The sequence below is a fragment of the Rhopalosiphum padi genome, chromosome 2, assembly GCF_020882245.1.
Source record: "Rhopalosiphum padi isolate XX-2018 chromosome 2, ASM2088224v1, whole genome shotgun sequence".
In the NCBI taxonomy this organism is placed as follows: domain Eukaryota; kingdom Metazoa; phylum Arthropoda; class Insecta; order Hemiptera; family Aphididae; genus Rhopalosiphum; species Rhopalosiphum padi.
In genome coordinates this window covers 54,847,431-54,866,084 of record NC_083598.1, presented here as the reverse complement: position 1 = coordinate 54,866,084, position 18,654 = coordinate 54,847,431, and the positions used below count along the sequence as shown (strand labels likewise).

General features: G+C 30.5%; 1 protein-coding gene across 5 annotated transcripts in view; it reads right to left on the bottom strand.

The window, feature by feature from the left end:
- The window catches only part of LOC132923392 (hormone receptor 4-like), an 81,152-nt gene extending 68,032 nt beyond the window's left edge, over positions 1-13,120 (bottom strand). For 2 of the 5 annotated variants that reach the window (XM_060987366.1, XM_060987371.1), the window contains exons 1-2: positions 12,209-13,120; positions 11,534-11,883 (exon numbers count right to left, since the gene is read on the bottom strand). The gene's annotated coding sequence lies outside the window, so the exon portion shown is untranslated. The remainder of the gene's footprint in view (positions 1-11,533; positions 11,884-12,208) is intronic. The other 3 variants (XM_060987368.1, XM_060987370.1, XM_060987369.1) reach the window with 3 other exon arrangements.
- Positions 13,121-18,654: the final 5,534 nt, after the last annotated feature.

The following is an 18,654-nucleotide window of genomic DNA, read 5'->3' as shown; positions in this document are numbered from 1 at the left end:
AAATTTGGATACAAGATTTTTGTTAAAGACTTCTAGTCAAAATATTTGAAGTAGGTCTGCGATTTCGAGTAAAAAAGAACCCTATGACCTGTACAATTACTAAGTGAGCAAGTGGGCTCATGTAACCTGATAATCCTTACACTAAATACAGCATTCTGCAATAAGTAAATTATTATTATTATTATTATTTTAACTTAAAAGAATAGATTATAGATGTATATTGTTTATTGTTAATTCTTTTTTTATAAGGCTTATAATATTTGTTGTTAGTACAATTTTTAAAGAACACTAAGCGCCATCTATTGGTTAGGTTAGGCCTGTCTAACGGCATATGCTATTCACCGTACGAAGAAAGAGCATTGATGTGTAACTTTTGTTTTCCCGCCAATTATATTAACTGCGCACAGTGCACGAAAATATTGCGGAATAATAACACAAAAAAGTTACAACCATGTTTGTACAACGCATACGCAATAGATTAATTAACACTTAATTTGTTAAAATGTGTGCGACTATAATACAACGAAAACAAAAGTAATCATGAGCATGAACCTATCTGAACGATAAAAATAATGTAATTACTTACATTTACTATTGACAAAACATAATATTAACGGTACAAATGTTATAATATCGTAAACGATTTAAAAATTGAACATATTAATATTATTTTAACTCAATTTCAATGTTAAATCAATGAAATTGTTTTATTATAAATTATAAATTAATTTCTATCATTTTTAAAGAACAATGATAATTAACGTATTTACTAACCTTTATTAGTTACTGATATATCTATTACTTATATGGGAACCTAATTATACTTTTATAGAAAATAAAAAATAAAGTCCTAATAACATCAATGCGCTCTATCGGTCAACGATTACCAATGAACAAGAACTAGAAAATGTGTTTATCATCAAAATAAATAGCAAAATATTATTATTGATTCCTAATAATAAATATAATCAATACTAACTACTAAGTTATATTGTTTAATTATCAATATGTACCTATCACATGATGTAAATTGTAAAATGACGTTAAGTCTATATGATTATAATGTGAGTTTCTAATTTGAATAATATGGAAATTATAAAGCAAATCTAACAGGAAACTTACAGTACGTCAGTACAGTATAGTACAAAGTTATACCAAAAGTCAAACCATAGATATATTTTAAAGTTTTTAGATAATTAAAATAATGCACAATCATCATAAATCATTAAATCGTACTAATCATAATGATCGATTAATAACTAAATTAAATGTACTTATTATTATCAACGCATTCAAATATTCAACACAACGTCACAACATACTAAATGAATTAGGTATTCTAATGAATGATATTAATATCAAATTTATCTAGGTATTTAAAAACATTAGAATATTATAAATTTAATAATGTAAAATATATCATCGTAAATTCATATTAAAATTCGTTAGGTTAATTTTTTTTTTAAATTATATTGACATTTATAGACAATTAAATTAAAATTTAAAAATTATAGTTATATTGCTATAATTTAAATATTATTCGTAGCTACTTGAAACTTTTAATGAGCATACAATTATAATATGTTGTACACATAATGACATTTTCCAATGTATTATTTTTGAAAAAAATTATTCAACTTACTAGTAAAATAGTAAAATTAATTAATTTAATCGCAGTATAAATATATAAAATATTTGTATAAGCTAATAGACCGCCTTTATTCAGAACCGTTTTCCATATCCAATGGTTTAACACATAAACATTCCTTTTTCTTTTTTTATCCAACTTTTAATGAAAAACATCTTATTAAGATTTAAGATATAACAAATGTAAAATATACAATATACAAATAATTATATCATATGCCGGTACTTATATGTAAGTACATGATCAAGTGTTCAAATATTTACTAAATATATACATTGCAGTACATTATAACAATACATGTGTATTAAATATTTAAATTCATGATTATTTATTATTATTAAATACTCAAATTACAAATACCGAAATTTTCACGTAAACGGTTAAATAATTTCATATTTTTTTTTTAGTACATAATATTATAATACGGTTATTAAACCTACCTAATTCGTCTGATCTAAAATATTTTATAGAATAATGAAATCCTGATTTCTTTCAGATATATCATAAAAGGTTAGGTGAGTTAACTACCTAGTATTAACATGTTGGTTTTTCTTATTATCGTCAAACGAACATAAATTACCTATAAAAAGAGTATAGGTGTGGACAGGATATTAAAATTCGTTGTTGGGTAGTCGTCTCGCTTCACTCACCTCGATTGTATTATTACTTAAAATTTAAAGCGACATTATAATCGAAAATAATTTTATTTAACACACAATTCTGTTTAAACCTTTTAGATAAAATAATTGTATATAAGCAATTAAAAAGTTCATAAACTGCTTTAAAAAGTATTTTTTATTTCAAAAGAGCAAACAGTTAAACTATATAATATAAATTTATATGCATTAACTATTTTGTATTCACTCATCTTCAAATCCAAAATAAAAATCACTAAAGAATCGCTAACTAGTAAAAATGTCAATGCATTTTCAAATATTACAAAAATCATATTTTGTTTAAAAAATGTCTGATTTTACTAAATACTTTCTTTAATATATATATATGTGTGTGTGTGTGTGTTTTATTATTATTTATAGAGTCAATATAGAGGTACGCGTAAATTAATAATTCATTATAAGTTAAAAATGTTCTTATACTTATATCGATTTAATTTATCCTTTAAGTTTTCTAAAATGATGACTCAAATGAAATACAATTTTACACGTATACATTTTTTTTATGTAGATATCAAATTCTGTGCTGTACTATTAGTGTCATACTGCAGCACACAATCTTAGGTTCAAGTTTAATTCCAAAACAATTTTTTATTTAGGTAAAAATTTATTTTAATAATTTGAATATGTTTACAAATATTACAAGTTTGCAACATTTCTACACCATATTATAATACATTAATACCTATTATTGCCTTATATTACGCTATGCCACCATTACATTACATTTTATATGATAGCATTTTAATTAATAACAAATAATACAATTATTTAAAGAATAATTTATTCATACCCATACAATAATTAATATGTGCGTAAATTTGCATAATATTAAAAAACATACACAATACATAACAACACATCTATTACATTACAAATCTATTAAAAGTTATTTTTAACAAAGTCGTTTAAAAAAATACTATTCCCCATCATTATTTTTATTCGTTTTTCAAGTTTTCTTATGAGGTATAGTATAACAGCTAGTAACTATTTACTAACTTTTTTTGAGTTTATTAAATAAATCGATTACAATTTAATTATTCAATTGGCAATATGCAAGAAACCTGCAGCAGCACGTAATAATTAATCTTTTTCCTGGTGTTAACCGGGAATTAGGATACATCCTTATTAACCATGCAGATATACATTTATTAGTTTATAACCTACACGGCTACACAATTGATACGAGAAAAATATTATGAAATTGACTTTAAAATAAAATAAGTTATTTAGTTATATAATATTTATACTAGGTCAGCAGAGTTCTAGGCCGCCATTAACTAGGGGGATCTATCCCCCTTGTTCCACTAAAGGTATTTAATTAGTATACACTCATTTTAATATCACGTCCCTGCAGGCTCCGGATCACAGATATGGCTATACTAATTATATATATATATTTGTTATTGCCTTATTGACATATTGACATAAAACGATAAAACTACTCTGACAATAATGTACATAAATATTGACGATAGATCGTAATTTTACGATGCAATTTCTAACAACGATCAGTCGAAAATAGTGTTAGTCATAACACTCATAACTTATAATATATACCTACGTATATAATATGTAATATAAACGACAATTTTTATTATTATTATGAATTGTCATCTATAGTTCATACATTAATAAATAAAGGAAATACAAAATTATAGTAATTATTACCGTCATGTACGAATAATAATTATTTTGTTTTATTTGTGTTTGGTTTCTAGGAATAATAAGAACAGTTATAAACTTATAAATGTTAGTACAATATTAGATCTTAATTCTTAAATCAAATCAAAATTTAGAAAAATTACTCGAAATAAACTATTATAGAAACGCTTAATCATGTTATCAAACGCTTTTAAACGAAGCTCAATCATACATAAATTAATTGGTAAATTAGTGGTAAATTGTATTTGGTTTAATGGGTCATTTCAGCGATTGGGCTATATATACGCTGTACAATGTACATACGAGAACGTTTAAAAAAAACTATGTAGCAGCAAACAACTTGATTTATTTGTGAAACTACTATACAACAGATTCAAAGATTTATTTTCTTTATTGAAATTTGAAACAATAATCGACAAATTGACGACAATAACCAACGATTGGGAGACACCCATACTATAACTTATAAGTAATAACTATGTATAATAAGTTTTCGGCTACTGACTCAAGCATAATATAGTAATACATATCATATAGTACCCATAAAAATATACTTTTTAATAGGGTATTATACAATCTCTTGTCGTATTATTTTTAATTAGATTTATTTATAACTATAAAATTAGTGTATCGCGGAATATCGTGGCGTATTCCAGAGTTTTGAGATTTTGGCCTGTAATGGCATACAATAAGAATATGTAATGCATCTAGAATACAAGACGCCAGCCGGGGAGCAATAAACTTTGAATACCATTCGCGTATACTACGGGTATACTAGCTGCGCCCGTGTTTATTCGATATAAGCTGTGTGCAGCGACGATGACCTTTCAGCGAGATATTATGTATAATATTCGGGTCCATCATCCCGAGTCAAAATATTTTACTAAAAATGTACTCTTTTAAAAAGTATTTAATCTTATTAATTATTATTGATGATAATGTGTTACATGAAACCAAAAACTTTTATAATACACCACGTCGTCACGTCAGCCAAATCAAAGTTTGTAATTTTGTAGAAAAATTGGGTTAGCAGTGCCATTAAAGAAGATGTAGGCATTCTTCAAATAGCCACTTTTTCTATTTTAAAAAAATTAATTAATTTTGTCGGATTCTATAATAGATTTTTTTTGAAAATATTTACTCATCCAATAAACAACAAAAATAATATTAATAATATTCCGCATATTATCGTTTTATCCTATTTCCGACTTTATCCAAATGTTTCGCCTACCTAAACTATACACCGCGGGCATCCGCGAATGGCGTGTTTTGTTAATCGCGGAATCCCTGCAAAGGTGACTATGGACGGAATCGTACGCATAAATATAATTTAAAATACAACAATAACAATAACGAAGAAAAAAATAAATATTGTTTTTCTCGGGGGTACCACTTCGCGTTTTGGGAAGTGCTGCTGTGGCGGCGGCGGTGGCTGATGTTGTGTTGGTGAATAATATAAAGTCGATGCGGAAGTGGTGGGCCGCGTGTGCGGGGGTGACCGTTGGACCTGTGCAGAGAGTTCGTTGAACCGGGAATGAGCGCGCGCGCGCGCAAAACGCTCAAGCCGCTGGCAGCGTTCACACGCACGCACGCACAAGTTCCCGTCACTTTGATAGCACGCACCCACGCACACACGCACACGCAAGCGAACAAGGGATCCCGTGCTAACGCGGCGTCAACGGACGTCGTGTCGACTGGCCGACGATGGCGGCGGCGGCGGCTTTCAAAAAGTTGCGGTCGCCGTCGTTATCGTTTTCGGAAAAACAAAAATTAACATCAACCGCGGCGAACCGGCCCGTTACGCAGTGAGCGAGTTCGATCGATCACGTGCGCCGTCGTCAATCAACGGGTTTCGTTATTTTTATCGTTATTTGCGCGCGTATTTATAATATTATTATTATTATTATTTCGTGCGTACGTCTGTGTGTGTGTGTGTGTGTGTGTGTGGGACAGAGAACGATCGGTAGACGGGCGAGCGAGCGGTGCGAGCGACAGAGAAACGGCGGCGCAAAGCGAGCGAGAAGGCGGAACGGGTTCATTGGCCGTCCTTTGCATCATCTGTGGCCGTCAGTAAAGAGCATGAGGTCATGAACCTCCCGCCGCTGCCGATCGTCTATACCTGCGATGGGTGACGCGCGCGCGCTCTCCTCGCTCGTATTATCACGGTTATTCCCTCTTGACGCGTTTCGTGCGTCCGTATAAATATAACGATTACAACAATATTACAAAAACCGTTTCTCCGCTCATTGTTATCGTAGGTATATTATTATATACCACCTATATGTGTAGTGTTATAATATCGTGTTTACTTTACACGTTTTTACGTTTATAATTTCTCCGATACAACGGGCACCGGCGTGCGTGTAATAACCATGTAAAAATATCGTTGTGTGTATATATACATTATACATAAATACGACTTATATATATATATACGATAACTGATGTACGATTTATAAATATATATATATATATATATATACGCGCGCTCTTGCCGGTTCTAGGAAGAAAAGGTCGTTCACCCCGTGTTGTTATAACGTTGACTTCGCGAATCGCGAGTGTACCACCACACACACCACTGCGGCGCTCGTCGTCCGGCGTGGTGGGGTAGGGGTGATCAGAGAGATTAACTATAAACGGGAAACCGCTCTTGTTTTTTGCGTTCTTATTTCTGTAACGGATTTCGACGGTTTTTATACAATTATACTGCACGTGCCAAGGGTTGGGTAGAAGGGAATCCGGACCCGGAGTTCACCCCCCTTAGATATATAGGGCTACAATAAAGTCTCCTTGCCGCCACCATGCGCACATATCTCTCTGTGCGACCGTTATACGTCAACCACCGAAATCCGTCAATATTAATTATTGATCAAACGTTATTATATTATATTACACTTCTATCGGTACGATTATTAGTATACCTATAACGGTTATGTTTCATCAAACATGTATAGTCTTTCCGCGGGACGTTCGATATCATTATAAATTCATTAGTCACGAATGGTATTGGTATATATATATATTACATTATAATAGTGGTTAGTGCATATTATACATTATATCGATGATAAATCGATTTATCGAAATGATTCGTCCATATTATCTATTAATTATGTATAATAACACATTTACGCATGCAATACAATAATATACTGTCGATATTCTCAGTTGACCCTGTGTATAGCCGAATTTCACCTATAACCCTACCCCGTGTTTGGATCGCGATAACACAGTGTGGGGAAACGAAAAAAAAAGCAAACAAAGTCGTCACGACGAATTGTACTTGACATTGGAGTGCACAGCGATTAACACGTCTCTTGCCGCCGTATTCGTGTACATACATATAATATTATAATATATGATATATACGCGTATAATATTATTATGAACAATATTCCTCACGAACACGAATGCGCCGTGCGGACAGCATTATAGCGGTTCTCGAAAAGTCTTATCTCTATCGACCTGCACTCAAGTGTTGTTGCGAACGTTACATCTTACAACGGGCATATACCCCCCCCCCCCGAAGCCCAACCATTGCGTTGCCACAAACGGCGTCTGGTTGCCCCTCCTACGGCGCCAAAAAGATAATGACATTTTACGTCGAGATAATAAACGCATGTTTAATGAACAATATTCATCAATAATAAAAATATAATATAATATTATACCGGTTAATCGTCGGTCAGACGACTGAACGCATACGTATATAATATTATGATTCATGTGCTATATTATGGTGTACATGATGAATACATACATGCATATATATATATATATATATATATATAATATATAATGTAAACCTATAATATATTGAATGACGTGTTTCAAGAATAGTCACCACATTGTTATTGTTCAATGACCGTCAACCGTCATCAATTACCTGCACTGCAGCACTCCAAAGCATTCATTTTGGGAATGAACTTAAAGTTACAATTTTTTAATTCAAATAATTTTATGTAAAGATTGAGGGTATTATTGATTTTTATGATCAAAAAAAGAAAGTAAAACCCAGTAAAACACTGCTTGCGGAAGTATAACTTCGTCCCATAGAAACGAAGAAAATTGTATAATTTTATTTTTATAATCGTTACTTTTACTTCTGACTATTGAGCTCTAAGAATAAACATTAATGCACATCCACTGACCACTGACAATTTTAAAGGATTATTTCTTTGATAATTTTAAATAATATGACAATTTTAATTTTCAAGATTCCTTCGTATAATCAAAAAGGTTATATTCTTTTAGTTTATTGAACTATAATAAATAATAATGTATAATACCGCGTGCATAGTCATAATAGATGATCTGTTATATACTTTATACAATAACTGCAGTTATAAAGTATACTTAATGCACAGAAATAATATAGTTTTAAACAGATACCTATAAGATAATCAGTGGCAATTCATAAAATGTTTTAATTATTTATTTTAAACACATGTTCCGTACCTAAACGATTGTAAAATGTATAAAAAAAATGCTTTATTAAAAAAACGTTATTGAACAATACAACACACCTATATACAAGTATTTTAAGAAGTTTGAAGCAGAACCACTTTGTATATAATACAGTATAAAAGCATTACAAGGTTTCAAACTTTCTGAATACCTTGTGTTATTATAATCTATAGAGAGATATTTTACGTAAATTTCATCTGAAACGATTAAAATATGTTCTGTTGAAAACGACACACATTCGATAAAGAATGAAAATAGTTTATTATAATAACATTCGCTGGTACATTTATAAGCGCGTATAGTGGTGTACATAAATATATATATAGATAGTGGCCTATGAACTTGATGATAAGACCTCAACCTTCAATCGTTGCAGTCGAAAAAATCCGATATACATAAATGAAATATTTTTCTAACATCGTTACACGTATGTACCTGCAGCTATGCTGTGAAGAGTTAACATACCTACATAATAATAATAACAAAAATAATATCAATAAATTGAATAACAAACTGCAGGAAAAAAACCTAAAGGAAAAATACGCTAAATTCGTGTAGTGACGTAATGACTATACAACAATAATATACGATATCGTGGTCTTCGAACAAACTGAAATGAGTTGACAAGAAAAGGGTATCGAGTATATAATATAATAAAATAGGGGAGAAAACGCCGAACCCGAAAAGATGACGAACAAAAAGATCCGTCGCCACCATCGAGTTTACACGTGTGGTTGTCGGACACCCGTCGACAACCTATCCGCCACCGCTAGCTCGAACGCAGCCCGAGCGGTCGTTGCTCTCGTTCGGCATCTGAATGTAGGTCAGTAATGAGGCAACGACCCCAGACGACCCCGCAACGCCGCCCTCAGTTATTATTATTTGTATACCCAGAATATCAAAACGAATAACTGATTTCCTCTGTTTCTCGTCGGGATATTTCCTAATCCGGAGCTAGATCATCTAAGTACATTATACTATTCTTACTATCGACCGTCGTCAGTTCGAGTAATTTAAAAATGAACATTTTGCGGCAATTTTTAACCGAGAAATATCGTAAAAATACACACTTCATGATAACGACGAAAATGTGTAATAAATAATAATTGCACATGTATAGTTATTCCGTCGACCAAACAAAATTAAATACGTGCGGTTTTTTTTTTTTTGTTTTTTATAAGAAAGTAAAGAAGCCGTGACGCCGAACAAGGCCAAGGCCAGTTAAACCGGTTCTTTTACGTTCGGTTATTTATATATTTTATTATTATTATTATTATTATTATTATTATTATTTGTTTCGTCTTCCACCACACCGTTCGTTGTCGTCGACTTTCCTCCTACGGAGTATATAATAATAACATAATAATAGATACACTATTATTTTTGTTTAAAATTGTAATACTGTTATACTCGAACTATTTGTTTAACATACATTTAATTCCTTATTGACGTCGTCAAACAGAAACATACGAATAAAGTAATGTACGAACTGTAGTTCCTTGCAAACACGACGTCGTCGCACGTCTCTCTCTCGCTCTGGTTGCCAATTAACGCGCCTCTGCGCACCCAACACACACACACACACTCGAGTCGGTCGTTGAACTCGACGCGCTCGCGGGAGAGCTCGAATCGCGTATAAATATAGACCAGAACTTTCGACCGTTCAACTTTCCTCGCACACGCGCCAACTTAAGTTATGCAATAAAATTTGTTATGTATACTTTACGTTAAATCGCTTGTGTTAGTACTTGAAAACCAAAATCTAGTAGGTTATTGCCGGCCGCCTTAGACAATTACTACGATGATATCTAATTAATAATAATTAATTAACATGCAATGACCGATAACGTGGTATATACAACACAAAATCGCCACGACGACGATAATTATGTGCTCGTAGCATTCGGAGCGAATGTAGTTTACTGAAGAGTACTTAAGTTACCTAGCTAGGGATGGGGGAGTCAAAGTCTAGAACGTAACTACGCAAGAAAATTTTTAAAAAATGTACCTAAATTGTAAATAAGAATAATATTGTGCTCGGAAGCAATGGCGTAATGGTAAACAACGGATTTGCCTATATATAATACAAATGAAAATATATTTTATATAAATTAAATATAATAAAACTTAAATATATTAAGTTATAATATTGCACCATTATTGTTATTATTATTGAAATACGAATAAATAAAAATAAAACAATTCACCGTCCCTTCCAAAAAGTTTAAAATAAATAACAATTTAAATATATTTTAATAATGGGTATAAGGTGATAAAAAGAATAGACAATAATCAGTTGAATATGTACTTACATCTATCAAAGTTACCTACTTTCAAATAATATTGATGTTGTTTTATATTATTATTTTTAGCAATTTTAAATTATATATTTTTAATAAATAATGTATCATGTTTAATATTAAACCATAAGCACATAAGCTCCATATATATTAAAACAATATGTTATGTATGAACATTCAACAATCTTATTTGTACACATAATGTATTTCAGTAATTACTCATAAGCATAACATATGTTTTAGAAAAATAAGTATTTGAAATACTTTACACAAAATTAATCATTTTAAATAATTAAAGTCTAGAAATGTACACAATATAGCAGCATTTAATATTTAAGAAATTATTAAACACCGATAAAAGTATTTAAATATTTTTATCGAGAAAATACTATAATTATTTTTAGTTAACATTAGTAATGAACTAATGAATAATAAATAATGTTGTATAACATGGCATGTTATATATTAATTTTGTATTTTATTGACCGACTGCTAAATTGTTTACAAAATACATGATTTCTATGATTATTTCATATTTGTTTATAACATTTATCTTGAAATCAGTTATTCTGAATAAGATATGTAACTTATAACTTGTAATTAGATACCTAAAATTAGAGTATCTTATAACTTATATCAAGTTACATTATGTACTGTAACTTGTCCAAGTGCCCAATCCTGGTTCGCGATGCCACTGACAACCGTGATACGATTATGGCACACGAATAAAAATTAAAACTTAACAATAAATTGTACAGTGAAAAGTAAAGAAAACTTACATTTTAACGACATACGCCGGCATTCTGCAGCTGTGTTGAGATGCACGCGGACGGATAATTAATATTATTATTATTATTATTAATGACGTATCGGCAAAGTTTACGTGCCGCTAAACGTCTGGCGGCCACTAGCGGTTTGCCCGAAATAATGTCGCCCACAGCACTCACGAGCGCCGTCACGCCCGATCATCGTGTTTATCGCCGGCGAAAATGCGCGGCCGGCGACGACGACACCTCGCGAAACGCGTACACATCGAATGATTAGTCCGCACACGAAACGACGTAGCGCACATCCAACATATATATATATTATTGGGCACGAGTGACAATTAATATTAATATTTTTTCACCTAAAATATAAAAAAAAAAATACCGAATCACGTGTCTTTCGTATATACCTATATATATGTATATCTAAATATATACATATACATACACAGGTGTAAGTATGTGTGTGTGTATATATATATGTATACTTTATATATTATAATTTATAATAATATATAAAATGCATTTCACGAATATCTCATCCGATCTATCCCCGCGGGTCGTACAAGGTACAACGCGTTTCACAAGCTGCAGCTGGTACGAACTTGGGTGCCAGTGCAGCTGGTCTTCGGAGAACTCGGGGAATGTTTTCTTTTTCGCATACCGTTCTCGAGATGTTATACTTACGCGTGTTTTTGTCCTAGTAAGTTTGATATGATGTGCGCGGGGACGATAAGTAACGAAGTCACGTCGTACCTATACCGCGGTGGATAAAAACAATTTCGTGACGCATCAGCTGTATATTACTAAAACGCGGACGGGGATGGGTGAAAATTAGAATATTATTATAATCGCGAGATATTTGTATGCCCCTCCCCTAAGGATAGATCAGATGAAATAAACCTTTTCGGGCTTTCCGTCAGTCCTGTAGCAGTGGACAATGAAATGGCGCACCCGTGTACGGTCAGCGTGTCGCTATTTAACTGACGATAGAGGCATATATTATATAGTCCACCACACAAGACACGTGACGCACTAAAAAAGTAAAAAAAAAAAAACCACGTAATAGCAAATATATATATAATATATCGTATTCCGATATATATATATATATATATTATATATATGTGTGCGTGTAGAATTTACCAAACTGTGTTCGATTTTATATCAGTTCCCGGATATTATAAGTGATAGTATATATACCGACGCACTTCACGACAAAAAACAATATTATAATGAGAACGAAATACCGGGGCCGATTAATATCACCGCACCGAAAAAAACAAACCACACGAGAAGTGAACAACAAACGGAAAACAAAACTAAATTTCGATCACGGTGATCACAATATTATATTAATTAAAAACACGCGAAAACACGACGACTCGACGACGGCCTATGATAATATTATATAATTGTACTTGTGTTTTATGTTTTCCGAAAACCCGCGGAAACGAAAGAACGCGTGTGACTCGGCGAACGCAACGGCGGCGTTGGCGGGCTTTCGGCGGCTGCGGAGAGACACGATCGCGAGCTAGTGCCGGCGCAAACTTGGGAGCCGGGCGGCGGCGGTCCGAGCGTGTGCTGCGAATGTATACGAACTGCGGCGGCAGTGGCGGCGGCGGCGTTGGTTGTTGGACGGCGGGGTGCGCGCGCACGGCGGGGCAACATGTGCCAACAGTTATCGCCGGTCATCGACCTCAGCCGTGGCCGCCGCCGCCGCGCGCGCATTTACGTTTATGGTGTTTTATATATTTATATATGTATATACATTTTTGTGACTTATATACTTAAATTAGTTTATTACGTACGAGAGTGTATGGGTCTTTGGTGTTATCATTTTCGTGTGTGATACTACGGAAAAAATTAATAATATATAATAATCGATAAGGGGGTGAGATTATATATTTTTTTGGATTTAACGGTGATAAGATTTTGAGTTCGTAGCAGTACTGGGCTGTAAAGCAGTATTTCCGGGTGTGAGGGGGTATGAAGTATCATCCGGGACTCCGAGTATTTATACGTATATACCATCTTAATTTTTTTTAGTTAATCCATTAAATTCCATATTATTTTAAGATCACACTTGAAACAGCTAGTGAAAGGACATAACTAATTAGTAATTACAGAAAATATTTTTCTCTATTCGAGGCTAAATGTACTATAAATATGTGAAAAAGAGTTCTATCCTAAGATTCCCTATTATAAGATATAAGTACTACCCACTGTGCAATATTATATTGATTTTATAATATGTATGTAATATTTCACTGCAACACGTAATAATAATTAATAAATTTAAAAAACAAAAAAAACAAGGAAGTTGTTTGCTGACTCGCTATATAGTATATCGTATATGTCTACGATCCAGTGTACCTACCTCATAATTGAGTAGGTCACTGTCATTCACTGACTCACTGTAATAAATGTGTTAAATTTGAATTCATTGATAAATTATTGTATAAAAAAACTATTATAATTTTTATTTTCTATAGCGATATTTTATTATATTATATAAAAAATATAATTTATATAATTTATTTTTATTTTAGTTAAACGTAGTTTGATTGAATTGTTTTGACAAACAAAAATCGCATATATTATATTTCATACATTACAATTTATAAATCATATTGGTGTAACCAGAGACGTGCCTAGGGGGGTGTTCAACCCCCTCCCAACACCAAAAAATAAAAATAATTATTAATAAAAGTTGTATATAATGTAATATATATGCGGACCTTGATTAGGCTAGGTTCACATGTACGTGGTGTCTTTGCATCACTATCGTGAAACACGCGCATTATTTCGTGTCATTTGAGCAATATATATATAGGAAATATAGTAAAAATATTGAACTCCCAAATTGTTGACCAAAACATTATAAAATGTATTATTCAAAAACTCCTACAACTGCACTAATCAGTAATAGTAATCCAAACTGCAATATAATTATTAATGTCGGTCGACATCATTAATATTGTTGTTTGAAAACAAAATAATAACTACACTTAAAAAACGTATGGATATTATAAAATCAAAATAATAAAATGTATGTTTACAAATTAAATATAATAAGTATATTTAGTCATATTATAATAATTTATAATAACATAATATGTACTACAACGTATCTACGATCATTTTTAACAACCCTATACCGTATATTGTTAAAACATTAAAATGTTAAAATGTAAGATCACATCAGTTCTCAATAAATAATATTTTAATTTATTTGAGGAACCTGCAGAATAATTCTAATGGAATTACATAACTAAAAGTACTACATATTTTTTTAAGATAAATTAGTATTGTGATAAATTATGGTTTACACGCGGGTGTGTCAATTTAGTGTCTTAGAACTTAAATACTATTTAATATTTTGTTTCATACTTGACAGAAAGACTATATTAACAAATGACAAATCAAATATTTAATAAAATCACTATATATGGATAATTAAGTTACTATAGTTAGTACCTATATGGCTATATGGTTTACTAGCTCGGGTAAGGTTTATGAATTTATGTAGTTGCGGTATGTTCATAATGCATATATATATATATATATTGCAAATTGCAATCTGCAATACATTTACAAATATACAATGAGAAATAAACGATTTATTGGCCTCGTCCTACGACTCCTACGAATAGGTACAATACTAGAAATGGTTCAATAATAACTTTCAAAAATATTTTAATATTTTAATTCGATTTTTACAGACTTCAAACACTCAAACACACAAACTTAAACAATTTACAAAACCAAAAACCATCTGTGTGCTTATAGTACCCTCGTATCACTTGAAGTTGTTTGCTATGGTTGGTTTTCCCTGTCCGCCTTAAGAGGATGTAGAACTCACATGTTCAGTTTCAAAAAGATCATAACTTACTTAAAAATAATAATATCAATAAAAGGCTAATTGGGGCCCTGGATAATTATCTTACCTTTAAATTTTATATTAGGTCAGTTCACTCTAATATCAAAACTAATAATACAATATTGAAAATGGTGAACGAAAATTTGCTATGTTGCACGTGTGTAAGATGGAGACAACACATGCGGGTACTACGTCCTCTTAAAGTCAACCTACTAGAGATTAATTTATGAAAACAATTTTGTATAATATCATCCCTAACAACATCCCTTTCAACTTCAATTCCTTTTTTACAATTAATTATAAGCAAATTCAAATTTTCTAGTCTCTCTTGAGACAGTTCTAAGCTAGGTTTTTGCCAAATGCCAATTTTAAGCCAGAGCATGGAGGTGTCTTCACTTTACAGTCTTCATCCACCCATCACTTAAATTACCAATGGCATTTGTCAGTGACAAATTGTCATAGTTAAACCATATAGAATTGGCGTTGTACTATACAATTAATGAATTAAAATGTACACAGAATTAATAAAGTATATTGTATCATAAAAATGATTATCATTCAAAAAGCAAAATATATGAATACATAAAAATAACAACAATTTTAAATTATGGGTACCTATTAATTATTATATTATTATGCAAGGAAAAAGTAGATTTTATATTTTTATTCGCTAAACCAATTTTTGACAAAATAATAGATCTAAGTATTTATTTTGCTATGATTTAAAAACGAAACTTAGAAACTTAAAATTTTCACCAATTATTTATATTATTATTTTCTGTACAAAGTATAAATTTCAAAATATTTTTTTAGCTATTTATAGAAAATTATTTTTATTGTTGTTTTATAAATGCCAATAAAACTGTATGAATGACGAATGGGATAAAAACTAAAAATACAAGATACAAGTATACAACTGATACAAGGTTACTCAACAATTATTAGTAAAGCTATATTTAAAAATATTCTAGATACATATATAGAAACATTTTTTTTATAAGCATTTTGATGAAGAACATTTTCAATTTTTTTTTGTGGCTAAAAATTCATAAAATATTGAAATGAAATTTGTATATCCAAGGCTTGGCAATTTAGTAGAATGTTTTTCATGAGTAATTTATTTTGTAAACAAAATCTCTGAAAAAAGTCTTATTAAATACCAATTAAGCTTAAATTAAATATTTAAACAAAAATAACAATTTTAATTATTTTGATGTAATTCAAAAATATTATTGTATGGACTTTTACATATATTATTATATTTTATGAACTCTGATATTTTCAAAATACATATTAACATTAATAAGTTTAAGTTATATAGTTATTGTTATTACCAATATTACTTATTTATATCGTTCTACTATAATTATATCATAAAGTAATATTTTGGGTTAACAACTAGTTTACCTCTGTTGCATAGTAGATTTCAAGAGTACCTTATGTAACTTGTAAGTTAGGTGTAAGTGGCTTGTTTCAGTAGAATTTTCTCACACTGCACGCTACAATAAATTATGGGGTTCTAAGTTCTAACTAATACGACCATTGATTATAAATAATATTTATAATAATTTATAATACATACGTATACAGCATTAAAATCATTATATAATTTTGGGTTCACAGCTACGTTATCCTTCATTTCGATATTCCTTGATTTTCCATGTATTCTGAATTTCTGATTGGTCGTTACAATCATTGTATCATTCACTAACTATAATCTATCACAATATGCTTTTCAAAACCTTAAATTGTTGGGCCCCTTTTACTTTAATACTTTAAAGGGCCCAGGGGCTTTCGCCCCGGCTAGACCCCCCCCCCCTTAATCCAGCCTTGATTACAGTTAATACTTATGTTTGATTATATTGTTATAACAGTCATTTTAATAACAACACTATGATTCCGGAAGTTATATTTTTTTATTTTACTCCAAAAAGTTTTGATTAATTTAGCTTTCATCATACACACAATTTAAAAATACCTTTAAAACCTTTATAAATATTTTATACCATTATATACTTTTTATAGTATCAGATATTATTTTATTTTATTCGAAACAAACATATATTATTTAGAAAATTATTTAATTTTTTAATTTTTAATCAAGCTTCAAAACTTCAGGTCATGAGTAGCGGAATTTGTATGTTAGTTGCTATTCCAAATACGGTATAGTGTAGGTTTTTGCCGTTTTGGGACGTATATTTCCTCCATATACCTATGTGACTTGACTTCATAGCTAAACGTGCGGGTGGTGATCCATTAGAAAGCTAGCAGCGGCGCAGCACTATTTAGCTAGTGACTGTCCAAACACTACCACTACACCATGCCCATACAAAAGTATTATGGAACTATTTAATTATAAGAGTAATTAAAGCTGTATCAAAAAAAAATAGACAATTTTGTGGGGGGGGAGGGGTAAAAATTTGAATTCACTGAAAAAATATATAAAATAATACAAAAAACTATATAATACATTTTAAACTAAAAATAATTGGATTTGGATTTTGATACAATTTTAGAAAAAATATGTTTTAATAATTTAAAAAATTCAAAATCAAAATTCAAAAACGTTGAATATCTATAAATTAATTATTAAAACAATTTTTGTTGATAGGTTTAAATATCTACTCAGAATAATAAGAAAGACAATAATACAATGATGATATTATCATTATGACATTATTTATTATTACATCATATTATATCATATTTTGAGATTAGTAAAATGTTTATCCGATCGATTAATTGAAGAATTTCAGTTTTCTCCAAAATTTCTTTAATAATGTATGATCTAAGTCTGTAGGTACATAAATTAACCAACTTATTAAAATACTCTTCCAAACTTAACATTTTCTACAACACGAAATGAAATGAAAGATGAGCTAGTGCTAAATTTTAATGTATTTGTTTTAGAAATAAATAGTAGAATGCACATAAAGTGACACTGGGTGATGTTTTTGTAGGTATATTATTATTTATTAATTACTATGTTAAGGAGTTTGGGTATGAATGTATATGAGTATGATGTGAAATTGTTACAAACTATTTATTTTTTAAAAATGTTTGCACTATCATTGAAATATTTAAATACCTCCTTTTTCGTTTTATAGTTTATGAGAAAATCGACTTTTAATAATAGAAAGTTAATTAATATTATATTAAATAGTAAATAATAAATATACTATAACAGTAAACTCTATAACAATTAACAATATATAATAAAGAGCCGGATTTTGAATATTTGTGATAAATA